Source organism: Lactuca virosa, chromosome 6 (genome assembly GCF_052849685.1).
Source record: "Lactuca virosa cultivar CGN04683 chromosome 6, Lactuca_virosa_CGN04683_v6, whole genome shotgun sequence".
NCBI lineage: Eukaryota > Viridiplantae > Streptophyta > Magnoliopsida > Asterales > Asteraceae > Lactuca > Lactuca virosa.
In genome coordinates, this window is record NC_136431.1 from 40640793 (window position 1) to 40664473 (window position 23681).

The window sequence follows — 23681 nt, forward strand, 5'->3', positions numbered from 1 at the left end:
CTATAAGTGATCAGTAGAGGCAATATTCAGAGCAGTGATTTTTCGGCTATCATTTCAGATTGTGAGATGAGTTTCCTCACTGTACTTGTGGGTCGAAGGCACCAATATCGCATAGGCGATTATGTACCTGGTTTAGGATGTTTCTATGGTGTAGTGATCTATTAAGATCTTCATGTTTATCTGTTGCATATATCGAAATAGTGCGGCTGGGTTGAGGCAATACTGCTATGTGCGGAAGCCAACAAACCAGAGAGCAAGCCAGACATAAGGTGTAGGCCTGAAAGGCATGCCCGACTTATGATGTGGGCTCGGGAGCAATCCAAACATGAGCTGCAGGCCAGATGGGCAAACCAGACTCATGTTGTGGGCTCAGGGGTAATCCAGTCTGATGAATGTGGACTCAGTTTGCATGATGTGATATGTTGTGTGGTGGTATTTTGGAGGAACTTACCAAGATTTGGCTTACAGTTTAAGTGTTATGTTTCAGGTACTTCTGATGATCAGAACAAGGCGAAGGCGTGATCGTACACATCCTTCGGTGATATGTTTTTGGAGATTTTATGATACTCTGATTTTGGGATATTTGTATTTGGATATTTGATTCTTATGACTTGGGTTTTGATTAAAACAATGATTTTTACTAAATTGAAAAATGAAAGTTTTATTGTGATTTTTAGGATGCTACATGGAGGAAAGACAGAAAGGAATACACCTAAGTCAACAACTAAATATGCGAATTACAAACAAACAATCTTGCATACGAAAGTGAAGACTTTATAACTAGACATAACAAACTGCGAACACAGTCGCATACAAACTTGCACAACATATAAATTCCGAAACCTAACATATATATATATATATATATATATATATATATATATATATATATATATATATATATATATAGACACACACACACACACACACTCTAGTGGGGTACTCGTACAATGCAACTAATGACGAATGAGTGGGGGAGGGGGATGGTGAATACTTTCTTTCGACGATTAAGGATACTTTAGGGCGGGGGAGGGGGAGGGGGTTATCACATTCTTAACATTTTAACTTATATGGTAGCCATGTCATCGAGGTGATAAATATGCGGTTGAGATGGATCAGATGGTAAGTGTCACACCCCGCTAAAGCGGAAACACGAGGCGTGGCAGTATAAAGGGTTTCATAGCAAAAGTTAAAAGACAACACCAACCATAGTTTAAAAATCATTACAAATTTACAATGGGTTTGAACAAATTTTTAAAAGAAATTACAATGTAAACTGAAATACAACACATGCGAATGCTCCTAAAAGTGATGTATCCCTAAGTGCCACTTACTCGATGATTCCTGAAAAAGCATGTAAAACGAGCGTCAACTATAAAAATAGTTGGTGAGTACTCACAGGTTAAAAATAATATTGGTTTCATGAATCGTAATCAAAGTTTTAATAGAAGTTTCCATAAATAAGGTATATTGTTAAAATGAGTAAATAAGTTTGTATAAACAAAGTTCATTGTCATCATGAGAGATAAAGTATGTTGCCCAAATGAGATGCAACGTTCATATTCTTATGGGAAATAAAATTTCCATAAATAGAAATATATTGCAAATGAGTAAATAAGTTTACATAAACAAAGTTCGTTGTCATCATGAGAGATAAAGTATGTTGCCCAAATAAGATGCAACGTTCATATTCTCATGGGAAATAAAGTTTCCATAAATAGAAATATATTGCAAATGAGTAAATAAGTTTACATAAACAAAGTCCGTTGTCATCATGAGAGATAAAGTATGTTGCCCAAATAAGATGCAACGTTCATATTCTCATGGGAAATAAAGTTTGTTGCTAAAACGAGATACAAGGTTCGTATGTGCATAATGATTATACCATGAGTTCACAACCCAAGCCTAATGACCGAGGGTGCCCTCTTCTATGTCTATCGCTAACATAGGGAAATATGGTAAAATGCACTCAAGCGAATCGTGCGAGTGAGAAGTTGTCTACCTCCTAATAGCGCTATCTATAATAACCATAGGCTCAAATGAGTTAATGAGTTGTGTGAATTGATTCCAGGGACTTAAACGCGATAAGGCCTCATGAATTAACAATAGCATACACATACATAGCAACATTTAGCAACCAAGTTTGATACAACTCAAATTAAATACAACGAACATAAATAGTTTAAGACATGTTTTTCCACCCCAAAACATAAAAACCGAAAATAGGGGGAGTCGTGAATACTCACAATGCATTGAGATGATGAAAATGATGTCTTGAACTACATTCCACATGTACCACTACCGATTCCTACAATAATGGTATTCGCTAGTGAGTCTCTAATCGAAATCTAACACTAGTATACTTACTACTACAATAGAATTATGCCAATATTGTGTCAAAATTTAATATTGATAAGTTACAAACATTTTTCTGAAATGGTGAAATTTTATAGCTCATGTGATTAAGACAATTTTGGATATTAATTTCCAGATTTTTGTAATATTAATTGAGGGTATTTCAACACATTTAAATGTGTTTTAAGCTCTTAAAAAGCCAAAATATTATCAAACAATTTCCAAAAATTCTCAAACTTTGCATTTTCATTCTAAACACAGTAGAGGTCTTCCAGAAATTTTCCCTTGAATTTTTGATGTGATTAACTATTTTCCCAATTTTTAAGCCTTCATAACAATATAAATTCGTGAAAAATAGGATCCAGATGATAAAAATTCCCAAACTTTTTATAATACTGCCATTAGACATACTTAAGCTGGGAAAAATATAAAAATGAATTTCTAAACTGTTTAACCCAATTTTATGATTTTTGTGCATTTATTCTAATAAAAATGGATTTAAGTGTATTTAATCTTGGGAAAATAGATGAAAAATAGCATACACAAGAGAAAAATTATCAAAATTTTTATGTAGCATTCTAATCTATTATAAGGTGTTCTGGTAAATTTTCATGAGTTTTGGATGAGTAAAACTATTTTTCCTGTTTTTAGTCCATTATAAACACAAACAAATAATGAAAAATAGATATACATTTTGAAAAATTCCCAAAATATTTTCCTGAGCCTTCCACATAGGTTAGAAGCTGCGAAAATTATCAGATACTCTTTTTATATTCCCTAATGTGGTTTTATGATTTATTAGAGCTAAACAAAAAGAAAATTCAAAACCATATTAAACAGTAACAAAAGTCATTGAAACTTCATGGGAGATGTTTATTAACTTAAAGGATCATCCAAGAATTGTTACAGAATTTATTTACTAGTGTAAGTATTTTATATGATTTAACACTCTATTTTCTTATTATTTTCATATAAAAATAAAGAAAATATATATTGCGCTGAAAATTTCCAGAATGCATCTTCATACAATTTAATAACAATGAAAAATTGTTTTCTTATTTTTGATGTTGAAAACCATGCCTAAAGGCTCAATAAATTATAGATAAAACTTGGTTCTTGTGATTTATGTAAAGATTATTGATGTTACTTTGAGAATTTTTGCAACATGTTACAAAGACTTTTGAATCAAGATATTTTTGTACCTATTAATACATGATATTAAGAGTTCAAAATAATTTTTGAATGATTTTTAGTGATGAATAAGTCCTTTGAACATGCAACACAAAACAAATGTTCATAAGGAAAGTGCTGTTTGAGCAACAGTTTTGTAAAAATTGGTAAAAATCGAAATATTGGAATTTTCCAGTGAGGTCAGATGGATTTGAAAGCTAACTCAAAATATTATATTTCAGAAAAAGAATCACGAATTTTGGTTAAGAAATGAGTGAGATATGGCAGTTTAAAGTCAGGTAAAGAAATTTGGCAGATTGCATGCATGATGATTGGTTAGAAAAGTGAGTTTTCATCATTTCCTTGAGTAAATCTTTTGAAATATTTTAAATATATCATGATAAACTCATATTTTAGTCATGTTTCCAGAGATCAAAAGATTAAAACTTATGAAAATGTATACATGCATTTATGAACAAAATTTTGTTTCTAAAAAACTCTTAACTTGAGTTTAATGTTTTAGTCCTTAAAAATCAATTTTTGCACTAAGATCATGAACATGCAACCTTGTTTATCATACATGCATGGTGTTAGAACACATCCATGATGTTCTAAAAACCATTTTAACAATAAGAAAACCAGTTTGAAGAAGATGAAGAAGTAGAAGTCGGGTTTTGAAGTAAAATGCACATGCATGGCTTAAATCATTGTTGTGGATCTTCAAGAGATGTATGTTCTTTAACTTAAATTTATTTGTGGCTTGAAAACCCCTTATGAATCTCCATAATTTCGTGGTTAAGAGGCTGTGGTTGTGGTGTTTGGAGAAAAAAAATTAGAGAGAAGGTAGAGAGAGTTTTCTAGAGAGAGAAAGAAGAGAGATGTGTGTATGTTGGAGAATGAGAGTGTGAGAGAGAGATATGGGGAGGGAGAGAACGAAATTTAGGGGAGGAGAGGCTCCCTCTCTCTTGTTTCTTTTATAAAAATTCAAATATTTTATAAAAATATCCAACTTTTTATAAAATGTGCACCTTAACCTAGTTTTTATGCATAAAACTCTTGATTTTTGACTTATAAATCAAGGGTAAATGTTAATAACTAAATCTTTATTTTTCAATGATTGTATTTCATAATAATTATTATGATAAGATAATATTATAAGGTTCATAATTGTTTTTATAGGATTTTTAAGGTTAAAGTTTATAAATATGAGTTTTTAGGGCTTTTAGGGTTTTTAGGGTTTTTCGGATTTTGCTAAACTTTAGATATCAAGGTAGATTGAATTTTGAAGGCATCAAATTATTTTTGAATCTTATAACTCTTTTATAGTTATAAATAATGTTTTTAATTCCTTTTTGTCGGTTTATTGGCATTTATATGTAGTGGTTCCGAGATTCAAGTGAACTTGAAGAACCAAGTATACTAGTCATAGTTTCAACTTTGACTTAAGTTCCACGAGACTCCGACCTAATTTTTACCACTAGGTCAAGTGCATAATGTGTGTATATGATTCATGAAAAGGTGTTCGAGTCAAAGAGTGACCCGAATATGGATAGCCTCTACAGTTAAGTAGTTGTAGAATTCACATATCAATATGAAATCTAAGTACATTATCCATTGTTTCTAATTGTTTCCAAGTTCCTAGTAGGTTATAACTTAGCTTCTAGTTACTAAGTCTAGTATGTGTCGTGCCTGTACGTGCAACTAAGTTTAGTCAAATCTAGAACCGACTCGAATTTTGACGGTTGTCACAGTAAGGATGACACTGAGGATTAGAGGACCTGAAACTACATCATATTTGATAAAAAAGATTAAGTTGCACTAGAATCAAATAATATACATGTACTGATGACATTGAGCATTAGAGTACCTAAAACTACATCATCTCTCTCTCTCTCTCACACACACACACTTATTCTATAGTCAGCTGAAACACATGACTCTTAACTTTGTATGGTTCTAGTTGTTTCTTGTTAGTTATGGATATGAGAGTATCATCCTTCTTCTTTGGGTAATCTCTACTAAAATTCCCTTTTCGTGACAATTAAAGTATACTACTTCCCGAATTGGTTTCTGTTTACAATCTACAACTTTATGGTCCATCATTCCCCATTTGAAACAACCTACACCACTCGCGTTACATTCCCCCATGATTCCTCCCGCATCTGACAAATTTTTGAACACTTTGTTACTTGACCTATGGTGTTTGAGAAAATGAAAATCGTCCCATTTTATTGGAACCAATACTGCCTTTAAACTTATGTTTTTCAGTAAAAGTTTTCCTTTCGTATACTCGCCTTTCATGTACATCTTCCACATTTCGTGTTGCTATGTTTGCATGATCCAGATTAACTACACACTTTACCTCCAGTTCATAATCCCATGGAAGTCCATTAGCATAGTGGGTAACCCTCATGCACTAAGTGGGGTAGGATTCTAGTATGAAACGAAGGATATCTGTAAACTTCTTAGAATACTCGAAAACTGTCATGGTAGCCTTCTTGAGTATAAAAAATTCTTCTTACTACTTCTCTATATCCCTAACATGACATAACTTGAAGATGATGACCATAAACCTAGTTTGGATAACTTTTTAGATATTTGAAATTGAGTAGGAATCTTGATGAATAAAGACACATTGATAAATTTCCATGAAGTTTAACAAGTTATATCCATTAAAATTGTGTAGCAATGAACATATGTGATATATTAAGAATTGAATGGATTTATGGGATGGGATTAAGCTATATTGGATGGAAAACATTCTTATGGGCTTATTATGTTGTTGATTATGGTTGAACAAACATTGGTCAAGAAGCACCAAGTGAAATACAAAAAGTAATAGTTAGTCTTCACTAACTAGTAATATGAGTACATGTGAATTTCCCCATTTGTAATGCATCACATAATATTAACAATTTTAATCAAATGACCTCTTTACAAGAGTAAATATTAGTTATATATGATTTAGAAAGATAAACTATGAAATAAGCTTATGTTTAATGTTTTAAACTTATTAATGGTATGATATGGTAACTGTTTATACTATGGAAACTAATGTTGTATTCTATTTAGAGAATACCATTTGTATGCAATTAAGTCAAGAAAAGAAAAACGGTGATCATGCATATTAAAAGTAAGTTGTGTAGTAGATAAACCGAATAATTGGCTAGCCCATGATTTCCCACATGGGGATAAACAAGACTCTACTTAGATAGTACCTCCTGCCCGAAATAAATTCCTATAAGCATGACACTATGATAAGATGATTTTTATTCTACTTGGAACCATGATTCGGTATTATAGCATCCCAAGAATTCCAGACAAAAATATCATTTTAAATTCATTTCAAAACATCCAATAATCATGTCAAAACAACCGAAAGTGTATCATAGTGAGATAACATCAGAGTACAAAATCCCAAAACCACATAATGTGGAAAACATGGGTAGATGCGGTGTGATCAAGCCGAGCCCTTCCCTTTCGAACTGGAAGTATCTGAAACATAAACTGAAAATCGTAAGCACAAAGATTATTGAGTTCCCCCAAAAAACCTCATACCATACAAACATACAGTCAAAACATATATGAGTCTATTTCACCCCCCTTCAGTATCTTTCAATCGGTACCGTGTATATTTCAACCCCTTTAGTCTCTTTCAACTAGTACTAGGTATATTTCAACCCCTTTGGTCTCTTTCAACCGATAATGGGTATATTTTAACCCCTTCGGTCTCTTTCAACAGGTATCGGGTCTATTTCACCCCTACAGCTAGCATATAATCACAACAGTAAGAGTCACAAAGACATCAAACATATACAAGCAATACATGGAATTGTCACAAAGACAACTATCATCCTACTAACATAATCTTGTCGGCCGACATTGGTGCCTTCGACCCACATGTATAGTAAAGGAAACTCACCTCAGACTGAAGATATCAAATCACACTCGAGTTGCTGAATTCATGAAATCCTTTCACTAAATCACAAATAATAAAATCCTAATTAGAAATTAGGTCATAAACCATAACCGAGGTCCTAACTGATCATCCTCAACCTCTAGGGTAAAATACTATTTTACCTTTTTTCCCTACTAGTCCCAACTAGTTTGGCCAATAACTCTATAGTGGCCCAAGGCCCAAAAATGGCCCAACCCATAAACCTAAGGTCCAACTATGGCCTAACGGATACAAATCCCAAAATCCAGCTAAGGCCCAAAGCCCAAGCATGACTTAGGGGACCCTAAAATGCACAAATTAAGTCAAGCCCTAAACTAGATCTATCATAAAGAACCAATTGTACTAGATCTATCATAAAGAACCATCAATTTAAGAGCTTTATACCTCCAAAAGCTTTCCAATTTGGTGATGATTCTGGATCCATAAGCTTCAACTATACCAATGCAACTTACAAGAGCTCTTCTTCCTTTAAGATCACCAAAAACACCCTCAAAGGTCACTTCCATGCTCAAAATTCTCAAATGACAATTAGGATTTCGTTTTGAGGGTTTGGAGAGGTGGAGGCTGGTCATAAGAAGGTCCAAGAGTAACTTAAGGTCTTTAAATATGGATCAAACCCTAAAAATTAGGGTTTGTCTCAGGTGGTCGTACGCCCAACGTACTCCACGTACAGCCATCATACGTGGGCGTACGTGGATGCCTCCGCGACCATGATATCGACCCAGTACGCCGAACGTACTGGCCAGGGACCAAAATACAATAAATTTTAAGTTTGAGGGAAAAATATAAGTACATGAAAATGCGAATGTTACAGGTATGTAATCGTAAGCTAAAGAAAACGATAATATGATGCATTGTGTGGTCATGCATTACATAGTTAATGTTTTGCTGAAGTCTCTTAAAATAAAGATTTATATCAAATGTATGATTATGTTTTTACTCTAAACCACCATGTAACTCACGATACAACTTTGTCTTACATATGATTTGTTTAAATGTCAAGCATCTCAGGTTTATATATAAATGATTAGAAGATTGTGACTTTTAGCTATGTGCTTTTAAATGATAGAAGTTAGACATAGTTCCTATGATGTATATTTTCTACTTTATTATGGTTTTGCTACTTATCAAGTTATAACACCTATGTTATTAGAAACAAACATAATTTGTTTTTATTTGGACCATGTTTTGATAAATTGATAATATGTTAAAAGCATAGTATTTTGTTGTTTAAAAAGTTGTGATTATACCTCCAACGAATAAAGTAGATGCCAGTAATATTGAAGATGACCCTGGTTAAGAATTTTTGGATTAGATAACATCTAATTAGATGATGTCCACCTTTTGGCCAACTATGTAGAAAGTTTAAGGTTTATGTTATTGTATTTAAAATATAATAAAATACCAATATTTATTTGATTGGAGATAAATTTAATTGTTTAAAAAAATAGAAAATCAATACCTTGTTCTAAATCTAGAGTAAATTACACAAATGGTCTCTATGGTTTGGGGTAATTTGCACGTTTGGTCTCTAACTTAGTTTTTTAACTCGGAAGGTCACTATTGTTTGTTTTTGTTGCGCGCTTGGTTCCTGTCTTACCTAAAAAGACTATTTTTCTCTTGATTTTTTAATTTATTTAAAATCAATACACCCCCAACCTCACTTCCACCTCACCTTACTTTACCTTACCTATCCCACCTTATTTAAATAAATTAAAAAATCAAGGGCAAAATAGTCTTTTTAAGTATGATAGGGACCAAACGTGCAACAGAAACAGACTATAGGGACCTTCCAAGTTAAAAAATAAGTTAGAAACTAAACGTGCAAATTACCCCAAACATAGGGACCATTCGTGTAATTTACTCCTAAATCTATGATAATTTGAATATACTGGTTCCATTTTTCCTTGTTCAAATCCAAATAATTTTAGGTTGGATTATCTGATATCCAAAACTCTAAACCACCGAGTAAAATTGTTAAATATCCGGAATGACGAGATTCAGGGGGTGTTTGACTTATCTTTTGAGAGGCCAAAAGTCCTTTTAGAAAAGATAAAAGGCAAAAGATGTTTGGTAAAAGCATTTTAAAAGCTACTTTTGAATTTTGGATATAAGGAAAACTGACTTTTTGGAAAAGTCAAGAAAACCTGACTTTTTGCAACTTTTCCAAAAAGGACTTTTGGCCTCTCAAAAGATCAAAAGATAAGCCAAACACCCCCTCAATTTTTTGCACCTCTAAATCTAAATAACACAGGCCGATCCCTTTCAGGTGCAATAATCAAGGCGACGAACTCCATACGTGAGTAGCTAGCCGATGTTAACCCCAAACTAATCTTCGTACGTCGATCTGGGATAAGTGAGTAGATTCTTATTTCCTGAAGTTCTGAAGCATACTCGGAACCAAATGCCCACCAACTGTTCGATGAAACTACCCAACTAGACTTCACGTGATGCAGTGAACTCCTTGTATTCCGATGAAGGCATTTAAACACTTACGGAGCCATTTCCATGTCCCAAGTCCTCTCAGAACCAAGAAGTTAACTGTCATTGTGCATCTAAATGAAATCTTTTATCACTCCTTCACTGAATCCCACTTGGATCCTCAATCTTCCGAATGGCGTGAAAAAGCCCTCCTAAAACTAATTAAACTGACCCCATTGCTAAAGAATTTAGACCTAATCAATGGAAAATTGGTTAATCTCCACGACAAATGCACTATCAATGACGAGTTTCTTCTTCAGAAGAAGTTGAGTAAATCTTTGGGTCATTCATCTAAATGTTTGTTCACACTTTTATTGTATTATCTTGGAAGTATTAGAGATATTGAGCTTGATATTTGTTGTTGGTTTTCTGAGGGTGATGTTGGGGACACGTGTTATTTGTGTGTTGGGAAGATTTTGTTGTATGATGAAGAGAAAATTTTAAGGCGTGAAGTGAAGAAGTTAGATAGGGCTCTTAGGGTTGTTAAGTTTGCATATGAAATGGCAGAAATGAAGGAGATTTTGGAGTTTCAAGGTCATGTATGGTGGTTAGGGTGTGAGAAGAGATCAATTGTTTATAGAGGACACAAGTTCTTCATTCATTGAGTTAGTCTTTGATGAAGGATATGGGTGTTGCTTTCATAAGATCAAGAGCTTTCATGGATCAAAATAACTAAAGAATTGAAAAAAATTGTAATGATTGATTAAAAAAAATCTCTATTCCTTGTTTTCTTCGTAATTTCTCATGTCAATAATGTATCTCTTTCTTTCCATTGTTTATTTTTTCTTGATCAAACAGATATTTTCAAAAACCAACCTACAATTTCACTTCATTGATAGGCCATTTATATCGTTTACATGTTATGTTATTGGGAAGATTACATCACACGAAACTTGTGAATTTAGAATGATATTGTGCAGAAAAGGGGAAAAATATTATATGCTCATATATGTCTACATAAGCAAAGTCACTCTAGCTTCATATTTATACAATAAATCGTCATCCAACTTAATAGACTTTCTCTATTAAGTCCTTTCTTTTCCCTCTTTGGTAAAAAATTAAAGTTGAACCCACATATTTGCTTACAATATCATAACATATAATTAGTGTATATTGATTTTTTCATAGAAAGGATGCATGAATTTTGACTTGTTCCATCCTCCCTTAGGACATAATTTGAAGGATTCTGGGATGGATTATTGAATTCCAATCCCATCAAAATCCACAGGCCCTTATGTAACAACTTATTTTTTTTTGGATTTTCTAAATAAATTAATAGTATGTTAAATGTGATTACAAAAAATATAGTATTAGAATAACAAACCTATTACAAAAATTATGTTCTATTTCTCGCATTTAACACTAGATTTATCTTCTTACAGCTTGCCAAATCCCAAGTTTCAATGGAAAAAAACAAGAAAGAGTTTGAGGAAAGGGAGAAGGTGTAGCCAAAGTAGAAACTTATGACCCATCTGCTTCTGTTGGGCTGTTTGAAGAAACATTGAGGGATAATTTTTTTATGTTGATAAGATCAACTTACTGGATTAGGGTATAAGTAATTTGCTCCTAAACCTATATATGATTTTTCTTTTTTACTCGATGCAGTTTTCCCACTAAGCCTAACTTTTTAAAAATAAAAGAGCATTTACCAACATCAACAATAACAATACATACTTTTTAGATTAGAATTCTAAATAAGTCACACCCACTTCAAACAAGATAAAACCGAAAAAAAAATGATAGAACATTTACCAATATCAGCAATAACAATACGGGCCTAACAGCAAAGTCCACTTCAAAATAGAAAAAACCAAAAAAAAAAACCCTACTTGTGGTTCATCACAGGTTCATTTACTTCTTTATAGTAAAACTAAAAAAAGGTACTTGTGTCTTTTAGCATGAATACATTCTAAATCATTTGCAAACCAAAAAAAACAATAGATTTTTTACTCCGATTAACATTTTTCCAATCAAACACACTATATTTGAAATTAATCTCAATCCAAATCCTTTGAAAATTTTCAAAATAAAAAAAAACAATATAATAATCCAAACGTCTCCCTTAGACTACTCCAATTGGTGACATTTTTTGTAGTTGGTCACCAAAAATAAATTAAAAGAAAATGCAGAATGAAAGAAAATGTCTGACTAAAGAGGGTGGCGTCGGTGCAAGAGACATAGTGGTAAACATGATGTAGACTTTCAATTGCTTTTTTTTATTAAATAAAGCTTATAAATGTTAAATTAGGTTTTATTTCTTTAAAAATAAAAATAAAAAATAGATATAAATTTATAATTTTTTTCTACAAATAAAGACTAATATTCACATATTTTTGTATAGTTTTAATTATTTTATAATCATAAAAAGTTGGATTGGTTTGGATTGTTAATGGAGTTGATAAAAATTGTTTTGGTTGGTTGTGTATATAAATGAGAAAATATATATTAAACAATGGTTGGATTGGTTTTAGTGATCGATGGAAGTAGTCTTAGGGTGGGGTGTAATCTTTGTCATTCCTCTCATTCTTAACCATCTTTATCTTCCACATAAGCGTCGCAACAATATTTCTTTCTCTCTCCGTCTCTCTCTTTATCTCTCTCTCTCTCTACACACACAGAGAGATCATTATAGAACCAATACAAATTTATAGAACCACATAACCATACTTATAATCTTAGGATTATTAATTGAACAATTTAGATTAAATGGAGCACACTAAAATTATGCAACATTGTCCATGCAATCATATACAACAAGAGGGTATAATGGGTATTATATATATATATATATATATACATATATATATATATATATATATATATATATATATATATATATATATATATATATATATATATATACTAGGTTATAACCCGTGGGCACCACGGATGAATAATTTAAAAATAATTTTAATTAAACTATAACTTAATTATTAATAATTGATAATAAAAACTTTAATAAATAATAAATATATATTTTTTGTCAGTAATATCACAATGACATAATTATTGGTTGAAATTAGAAAATGATATTGGTTTGAATATCCAATTGGCATTTTGTATATATAGACATGTTAGAAAATCATAATTTTGTAGAATGCAATATAAATATAAATAACAACAGAAACTGAAATCTATATAAATAATAAATATATACAAAGGTCTTATAATAAAACTTGTTTATACACAATATTGAATGTTTTATTTGATAGTCTACCATCCTTATCGAAACACATATCAACAAACACAAGTCGAAGCTTTGTTGCTTATCCAATTATCCCTTTAGAGTGTTGATGGCAATTTGGACAATTTTACCCCTGTCCAACATAGCATATTAAAGAGAACATGAAGCATGCACAAAAAAAGAAAAAAATATATTAAAATTAAGATACATATAACAATATTTGCATACACAGATCAGTGACATAAACTTTCAAGCATATAATTTTGGTTTCAACAAACGTTTACTTACGGAAATTGAAGGATAATATGAAAACTACAACTTTAAAAGAATGAAAATAGGATTATTATTAAAAGTGAAAAGAAATAAATGTATCATGATTATCATCTTTCTGTCATTTCTTCTATTAGATGAAATCTGAACAATAATATGTAATTTGAACGATAATATAGATATTAAAGTAAAATAAATAGTACCTCCATATTTCAACCAAGTTTCTGATCATCGTTTGCGACTGTTTAAGACCTTCAAACCAAAAACTCCGAACAATTTCGTTTATCTGCATCTTAAGAACAAGAAATAGGTGTCTTATAAGTTTATGACTTCTTTCCAGCAATTGGTGATAGGCTAGTGCTATCAGCTACTAAAGAAATATTCTAATTATTTCTATAATATCAAACCGGTTCCTTTTTCACACAAATTGTTTCTGTGAATAAAGTGTTGTCCGAATAAGTGATATTCAAAAATTATTATGGAGAAATGATACCAGACTTTGGAAATTGGAAGGAAAAAATAAATGAAAAAAATTGTAAAAAGTTACAAACTTGGCATGAAATGCATCATTTATGTTACTCTCTATGGAGTCGTTTTTGCATTGAGTAAAAGAAGAAGATTGAGGGATTGGATACTCACACATGGAGCCTACTTCATGCTTGATATCTCTGCTCAATAACACAAATGGTGAGATTTGTGACAAAATAATATGAAACAAAAAAGGGTAAATCTATTTTCAAAAATCAACTATTACTCAATCACATAAACGACCCTCCTCAACAAAGATAAAAACAGATAATGTTTTGGATTAAAATAAATGTCATTGATACATTCAAAGGTTATTAATGAGCAAGGAGAAAACTCTTAATAGAAATTATGCCAAAAATGGAACTTGTTATATTGATATTGGAACATCCAAAACAAAAATTGTTTAGTGTACTTTGAAAATGATAATTAAGGATATTTTAGTCCATCGAATTATAACCAAAACCTCTATTAATTGAGTAAAAATATTGTAAATTTCATTACAAGGAGAAGTAATTTATATGGATTTTAGCAATATTACAGACTCCACAAATTCACTTCATAATATTAACACATGATATAATTAGTATCTTTTACCATATCAACATTTCTTTTATGATGCCATTTCCATTTGACCAGAGCATTTATGTTGGTGAAAAACCAATTAAACTCTCTTGTCTATGTTGATGTAACTTTATTTTATCCATAAAGAAATACCGATTAAGAACACATGAGCAAATAAAAAAACTTGAAAACAATTTAACCTGGTCAACTATAGCCTTTTTATTATTCAAAACTCATTGTAACTACAATGATGGCATCGAACATTTTTTTATGCTAACACATATAAATAAATGAAACATGAACCCTAAAAGTAATATTCAAATTAAAATGATGGCATCGAGAAATTTTTATACAAACAGATATTTAATAAGCAAAGATATAAATCACAAAAATAGCAAATAAAACCCCAAAAAATTAACATCAAACCTAATATCAATTTGCTTGAATCCTAAAAGTGAACAAAAATTACCTTCACATAATCTGGAGATTGAGTAGAATAAAAATCAGCGACACTATGAAAATTATAAAATACAAAATCGCTTGAAGCCGTTCAGAAGCGAAACTGAGATACGTGTAAGGAAGCTGCGATTTGTCGATGGAGCATGCGACGTTGAAGCAAAGAAGTAGAAAAGTTCATAAGACATCAGATATAGACGAAGGGGGGAGTTTTGAGAGATAGATGTCGAGACGGAGAAAATCCGGATTCAAAATTGAATCTGATAAGGAAAGGGGGAGAAATATCAGGGATTTAAAATTGAATGTGTAACCCATCACCTCAATCAGAGGGATAATAGGTGATTTTGTTTCAATGAGAATCCTATTTTGTAGGATCGCATTAAAGACTAAAGATTAACGATGAAGGAAGTGTATAGGCGGGAATTATAGGGAAGACTCTACCACAATATGACACGTGGCAATTTGGAGTTGTAGAAAAAGGCCATATGACACCTTAGAGAGGTTTTTATTAGGGAGATATATATATATATATATATATATATATATATATATATATATATATATATATATATATATATATATATATATATATATATATATATAGAGAGAGAGAGAGAGAGAGAGAGAGAGAGAGAGAGAAATAAAGATCATTATAGAACCAATACATATTCATAGAACAACATAGCCATACTTATAATCCTAGGATTATTAATTGAACAATTCAGATTAAAATGGTGCACACTAAAATTATGCACCATTGTCCATGCAATCATATACAACAAGAGGGTATAATGGGTATTATTCAGTACTTAAATTCTGATTTTTAATATTATTTATAATCTCTCTCTCGTCTCCTATAATCTCTCATTGGCCATCGATTTCTTATTCTTTTTGATTGATTTTAATAGGGTCCTTAATCGTATTAGGTAGAAACAATATTGTCTTAAACCTATTGTTATTCGTCTTAAATCGTTTTGTGGTAGATATATGTTGTTTTGTTTGTTTGAATAGATGGAAACAATATGTTCTCTTGACATTCTCTATGTCAAATGGGAAGAAATGGAGAGGTTGTTCATCATCATCATCTCTCTCTTTCTATCTACATTTGATGTATCTGCAATGTTTATAACATTTAACATCTTTCTTTTTTCTTTAAGATGCTTTGAGATTGGAAAGGAAAAAACTAACTCGAGTACAAGGTATTCCGATAATGTTGGAATTTTTGTTGACCGGGTATTTCAACATTGATTGATGTGGATTTATTTTATGTATGAATGAATAACATGTGATGCGGCTTAAAATAGAGCTAGGAGATGCCAAACGAGAGTTTGATGGTTTGTTGGTTGAACTAGAAAAACAATTGCATTGTGGGTTATATCATTTGCTTACTTGATTGTATCATTAGTCGAATTTGGTATATCTATTTTGCTACAATTTGATATATTAGGTTACACCAATGATGCAAGTTGTGAGCTTTAGTCTAGTTTCTGCAACAACAATTATGAAATGAAGACTTTAGGACATGTGTGTTATCTTTGGAATTACAATGTTCATCTATAAACATATGTGCAAAACCAAACATGCATGAAAATCACCAAATTTTAGGTTTATGTATAAATGTTCATAACTGAATATTACCAATTTCTACATTTTTGTACAGATGTTCATTTCTAAACATGGGCACATTACATATATTTGATATCATGTTTGATGGTTACATTCATACATGCTCTGTACCGAACATGTATGAAAATGACTAATTTTCGAGTTTATGTATAAATATTCATAACTGAATATATACTTAAGTTCAGAAATGAACATTTACAGTAAGTTTATAAATGAGTAGGAATATGTATTTTTGGAATCTTATGTTATTTTGCGATCCCGATGTGTATTGATTGCTAATAATTTGATATATATATATATATATATATATATATATATATATATATATATATATATATATATATATATTAGAGTTAACGAGCTCTTATTTTTAAGGGATTTATAATGTTTTTGTTATTTCTTTTTAATTAAATATTATTTTACATTTTACCATCATGCCTTAATGAATATTGTAACACCTGTTTCAGGTAAATAGTTCATTTATGTTTATGGCAATTAAAGAATTAAAAGTGTGGGTTTTATGGTGGCCACGACGTGGTGAAGGATGCACCATGATGTGGTCATGGCCAAAGGAAACGCGTAACATATGTGCACACCACGACATGACAGGTTACTAGGCATGACGTGGTGGCAGCCAGTATGCAAAATCCTATTTTTTTTGGGTTTTTGATATGTGCATATTTAACTATATATTTAGTATAGATTTTCATTATTTATTAGCTAATTATTTACATATTATGGACAAAAGGTACTTAATAGTGTTCAAATTGTATTTTCAGCTCAAAAGAAAAGCTCGGAGGTAAAAGGAAGCAGGAGGTACGATCGAAAGCTCGGGAACTGAAGAAAGAAGAAAAATGCAAAATCCTGAAGCTACTCGGCGAGTAGGGACGTCTACTCGACGAGTACATACGAAGATTCTCGAAGCAACACGTAAAGTCCTTGCCGTATACGGATTCCTCAAGGGGACTCGACGAGTCGGTTGTCTACTCGACGAGTAGCCCCTGTTTTGAGAAATCTATAAATAGAAGCCACAAACCCGAATTGACTCTCTCTCTGGCTTTTGGGAAGCTTACTTGGCGACTAAGGAGATTGCTGGAGATCTGAAGAACGTGAGAAGAACCCTAATCCTCAATTCTAAGAAGACTAAGGCAACTTAGGTTTAACTTTCCACTTTACCTTTGAATAGAACTATGTCTAACTTGTTTGAATTCATTTTAGTTTGTTATCTACTGCAATTATGAACTAATTTCGTTAGTTTCTGTTTAGGGTAGACAAGTTTGCTCCTATGGATTAATTTACTATTTTGATTAATTGTTATTGGTGAATATTGTTAATTTAAGCTTGTTAAAGACCCTTATGCATTAACCATAACTATTTTCTGTTAATTGCTAAGTAATTAAGCTGCATGAACATCTCTCAATTGCTTATCTCATATGATTTATGTGAACACATTGCTATATGCCTAGGATTAGTGAATATGAAACTAGGATTAACTAGAGAATGGGTAAATTAATGTGTGAGCTTGTGTGATACACCATCAACAAGAGGTTAAGTGAATCACCAATTTAATTAGCTAACTACAAGTCTTATTTAACCCGAATAATTAAACTAGGGAATTTATTAGTTTAACCACTTGATCACTGCTTAAATTAATCTATTTTCTAAGGATTTGTAATAACGAATGTGAATCTAATCACCTTACTCGGTAGCCAAATAACAATTAATCCATTACATTACCATAAGAATTAACCATAGGAGTAAATGAGTTGAACCTAAACAGAAACCCTTTTGATCATTGAATTTAGTTGGTTTTTACGTGTTTTCAGCCATTAGTTGATTAGTTAAGTGTTAGTTAAGTTTCTAGTCTTGCAAAACTAGAGAAAACCCCTCCTATTTTATTATTTGTTTTAGATAATATTAGTAATTAGTTTAATTTCCGTTCCCTGAGTTCGATACCCTACTTATTTAACTATACCACAATTGATAGGTCCACTGCCTTTGTGTGTCTAATTCGTAAGTGAAAAGTAGGATAAAACTAGTTAGTTTAACACACATCAAGTTTTTGGCGCCGTTGCCGGGGAACGGTTCAAAAATTTATTCTAATTTCTAGTATTATCGATCCTTTGTGTGAGATTAATCTTGCACAAAGTTACCGCTTTAGTAGTCTAGGTATTAGGTTTAGTTTTAATTTTATCTGATTTGTGAGAATTCTTTGTTTGATTGTTTTTTTCCAGTTTTAGCTTTGAACTCGCCGAGTGCACTCGAAGCTACTCGACGAGTCCATCGCTGAAACTCAGTTTCGTTTTTATTTTATTTTTGTTCTTTTTACGCGTGTTTTCTGTTTTGTTTACAGTTCGTTTATGACAAGGGGAGGAGGTACACCTTTGATCCCACCACTTGAAGACCCGGAAGCAACCTTGAGGAAAAACAAAGGCAAGAACGTAGGAGAAACCACAACATCGACGAATTCACCGTTGAAGAATCTAAAAGTTGTTTTTAGTAAGAAAAAGAGCAAGAAAGTAGGAGAATCCAACATATTTTCAGAGGCGGACGGGGACCCGAATAAGGACGATATTGTTTACGAATCCGAAAAAGAAGAAAGCGAATCCGAAGGAGGAAGCGACATAGAAGGCGAACTAGCAAACACCATGGCAAACATCGATGAAGTTCCCATAGGTGAATGGAAGAAAAGGATGCGTGACGACACCGGCCCGGGACTCGTGCAACCCGCGATTCCCGTAACTGCCACCTTTGAACTTAAAGGCCACATACTTGCTCAACTTAAGGAGATTCCATTCTACGGGAAGGATCACGAAGACGCATACAAGCATCTTGATGAAGTCAATGACATAGCCGACTACTTCAATGTCCCTAATGTGGCTCGCGACACTGTCTTGCTTCGTATGCTACCTGTCACATTCAAGGGAGCTGCAAAGGATTGGCTGAAATCACTTCCTGCAGGATCCATCACTACATGGGCTAGAATGAAAGAAGAATTCATAGACCAGTTTTGCCCGCCTTCAAAAATAGCCAAGTTGAAGAAAGCCATAGCTAATTTTGAACAACAAGCTGGGGAGTCACTATATGAGGCGTGGGAAAGGTACAAAGGCTTACTAAGGAATTGCCCACATCACGATCTAAACAGCCAACAAGAAGTCTCCATTTTCTATGATGGAGTAAATGTGACAACTAGGCAACTCCTTGATTCGCAAGGACCACTCACAAAGAAAGCACCCCCGGTGATAAAGGCTTTAATTGAAGAATTCTCTAAGCATTCTAGAGAATATCACAACCCAAGGAATGACATGACTCGAGGGGCGGTGAATTCCATTACGGATGACATGGCAGCAATGATGGCAAAATTGGAAAGCATGGATCGCAGAATGACAAAGATGGACCAATCCATCCACGCCATAAGAGTGGGATGTGAGAATTGTAGGGGGCCCCACCTAACTAAAGATTGTGATCTTGACGAGAACGGGAATCAGAAGGTGCAAGTGTGCTATTCAAGTGGTGATCGGTTTGATGACAATTGGCGAAAACGAAAGAAGGAATGACTACCTTATGATGAGTACAAAAAGACAAGGGAAGAAAAGTATAAGCAAAAGGAGAGAGGCTTTTATCAAAAGGAGGAACCGGTGCATGAAAAGAAATCAGATTTGGAAGATATGCTTACAAGATTCGTGGCCGCATCCGAAAAAAGACACAATGATGCCGATGCTACACTTAAAGATCAACAAAATATGTTGAGAGAACACCAACTTATGATGAAAGATCAACAAGCCTTGCTTAGGAATCAGCAAGCATCTATTCTCAACATAGAAAAGCAGCTGGGGCAACTTGCACAACAAGTGCATGAGAGAAGACCGGGTGGACTTCCTAGTAATACCGAAAGTAACCCGAAAGGTGCATATATAAATATTGTGACAACTTGGAGTGGGAAGATTATAACTCCTCTGACCCCTATTCAGCAAGAAGATCCTAAACTGGTGCAAGAGGATAAAGAAGAACATGAAGAATCGAAGAATCCCGACTCGACTCGCCGAGTCGACGTTACGGACTCGACGAGTCCCCCACCTGAACAGAAAAGCCAGCCTCCTGTTAAGCCATATCAGCCTCCACTTCCCTTTCCGACTCGAGCTAGACAAGAAAAAAATGAAGTTGACTGCCAGAAGTTTCTGGAACACATAAAGGCTCTCCAAATTAATATGCCATTCATAGAAGCGGTTGCACAAATGCCAAAATATGCCAAATTCCTCAAGGAGCTTCTAACTAATAGAAAGAAGATGGAAGAGGTGAAGAAAGTGGTCCTAAACGAGAATTGTTCAACTGCCATGTTGAATATACTACCTAAGAAGAAGGGTGATCCGGGAAGCTTAACATTGCCTTGCCAATTTGGAAACTTAGCCACCATTTATGCATTGGATGATTCAGGAGCAAGCGTAAATCTCATGCTATACTCTTTTTTCAAGAAGTTAGATCTTCCGGAGCCAAGGCCAATTCGAATGGCGATTCACCTAGCAAATAAAACGGTCACATTTCCGAGAGGAATATGTGAAGATCTATTGGTGAAGGTTGATAAGTTCGTATTTCCCACAGACTTTATAGTTTTAGACATGGAAGCGGATCCTCAAGTCCCGATAATACTTGGAAGACATTTTCTTAACACCGCAAGTGCTATTGTTGACATGTGTGATTCTAAACTTACCCTTCGGGTAGGAGACGAATCAGTCACTTTTGGAGTCGATCAAGCCATGAATCATCCAAGGCATAGTGATGACACAACATTTTCGGTTGACATGTTGGAAGAATTGATGGAGGAATGGAACGTAGATGAGCCAAAAAAGTCCACCGTCACATATGAAGAAGAATTTGATGCGGAAAGACACCTGCTGGAATTAGAAAGACTGCTCGAGGAAGCTGAGTATAATGATATAATCAGAAGTGCAGAACACCCGACTCGCCGAGTCGCCTCGACAAACTCGACGAGTCCAGCCGAAGAATCCCGATCAGTCGCAAATTTTACGAAGGGCTCGACGAGTCCCCTCACTGGACTCGACGTGTTCAACATTCAGAACATGAAAACTGAACTTAAGGCACTACCGGATCACTTGGAGTACGCGTTTCTTGAAGATGGCCAACAAAAACCTGTAATTATAGCTGCTGATTTGGCCAAACATGAGAAAGAAAGTCTTGTGGGTGTATTAAGGAAGAGGCAATGTGCTATAGCATGGAAGATCACCGACATTAAAGGAATTAGTCCAGCTTATTGTTCTCATAAGATTAACTTAGAAGATGGAGCTAAACCTGTAGTTCAAAGCCAAAGAAGACTTAACCCGAACATGCAAGAAGTTGTGAAGAAGGAGGTGGTTAAACTACTAGATGCTGGAATCATTTATTCAATCTACGATAGCCCATGGGTGAGTCCGGTGCAAGTCGTACCAAAGAAAGGAGGAATGACGATGGTGGCCAATGAAAATAATGAGTTAATTCCAACAGGAACAGTAACCGGGTGGCGCGTTTGCATTGACTACAGGAAATTGAATGACGCCACATGCAAGGATCACTTTCCATTGCCATTCATCGATCAAATGCTCGAAAGACTCTCTGGCCATTTATATTATTGTTTTCTTGATGGGTTTTCGGGGTATTTCCAAATTCCAATAGACCCACAAGACCAAGAGAATACCACTTTTACATGCCCAAGTGGAACATTTGCATATAGACGCATGCCCTTTGGGTTATGCAATGCACCAACTACTTTCCAAAGGTGCATGATGGCCATTTTTCATGATATGATCGAGAAGTTTATGGAAGTCTTCATGGATGATTTCTCGGTATTCTTTTGAAGATTGCTTATCTAATTTGGACTTGATCCTAGCCAGATGTGAGAAGACAAACCTTGTCCTTCATTGGGAAAAGTTCCACTTCATGGTGAAAGAAGGAATAGTATTGGGTCACAAAGTTTCAAGGAAGGGGATAGAAGTGGATAGAGCAAAGGTGGACACAATAGCTAAGCTACCCCCTCCAACTAATGTGAAAGGGGTAAGGAGTTTTCTTGGCCATGCGGGATTTTATCGTCGCTTCATTAAAGATTTTTCGAAGGTTACTAGGCCGTTGACTCAATTACTCTTAAAGGATGCCCCATTTGATTTTTCCAAGGAATGTCATGAAGCATTTCATTTGTTAAAGGAAAGATTAACCACTACTCCTATCATGATAGCACCAAATTGGAATCTTCCTTTCGAGCTAATGTGTGATGCTAGTGACTATGCGGTGGGAGCTGTTTTGGGACAAAGAGTTGACAAGCATTTTCAGCCGATCTACTATGCAAGCAAAACCTTGAACCCAACTCAAGAGAACTACACTACTACCGAGAAGGAGCTACTTGCTGTGGTATACACTTTTGATAAGTTCCGCTCTTATTTGGTATTGTCCAAGACCATAGTTTTTACCGATCATTCAGCCCTAAAGTATCTTTTTACTAAACAAGATGTGTAGAGTTGAAAAACTCTTAGATCGATTAGATCTTCAACAGATTAAACAATAAAATCAAATGAACACATAGAACACAATATAGAATCAAATAATGCTGAATGATTCAAACGTAGTCACGACTCAGCAGAGCTCGACAAAGAACTTCCACTGTAGAGGCGAGCTAGGGTTTGTAGTATTAAGCAAATAATAATTATCAAAGTGTTAACTATAAAGGCTGCATGCATGCACCTTAAATACTAAACCCTAAACAAAACAATCACGGTTGGACAGGCCCAAACCGGATAGCAAAACTGTGCTAAGGACCGAGCCCATGACACAACACTTATTCAACCCTACAATCTCCCCCTTTGCGTCAAAAGAAGCGAGAGATTATTTATGTTGAGTAGCCTTCACTGTCTTCACAACTTTGAACAGCCGAGGAATGATAGCAAGAAGTGTCTGCCGAAACTGAATATACCATCGTAGCATGTTAGTCAACAACTTCTTGTCAGCTGCAGAATTCTGATTACACCTGTGAATGATCTCCAAAATATGCTCCAAGCAAGCAGTTGAGAACAGGTGCTTATCACAAAGATCAAAAAGACATTTGTGATT

General features: G+C 33.7%; 1 non-coding gene across 1 annotated transcript; it reads right to left on the reverse strand.

The window, feature by feature from the left end:
- Positions 1 to 19621: 19621 nt before the first annotated feature.
- LOC145123111 (small nucleolar RNA R71) lies at positions 19622 to 19728 on the reverse strand. The gene has a single exon (XR_013714989.1). It is a non-coding gene; the product is annotated as a small nucleolar RNA R71 (small nucleolar RNA).
- Between the last annotated feature and the right edge of the window lie 3953 nt (positions 19729 to 23681).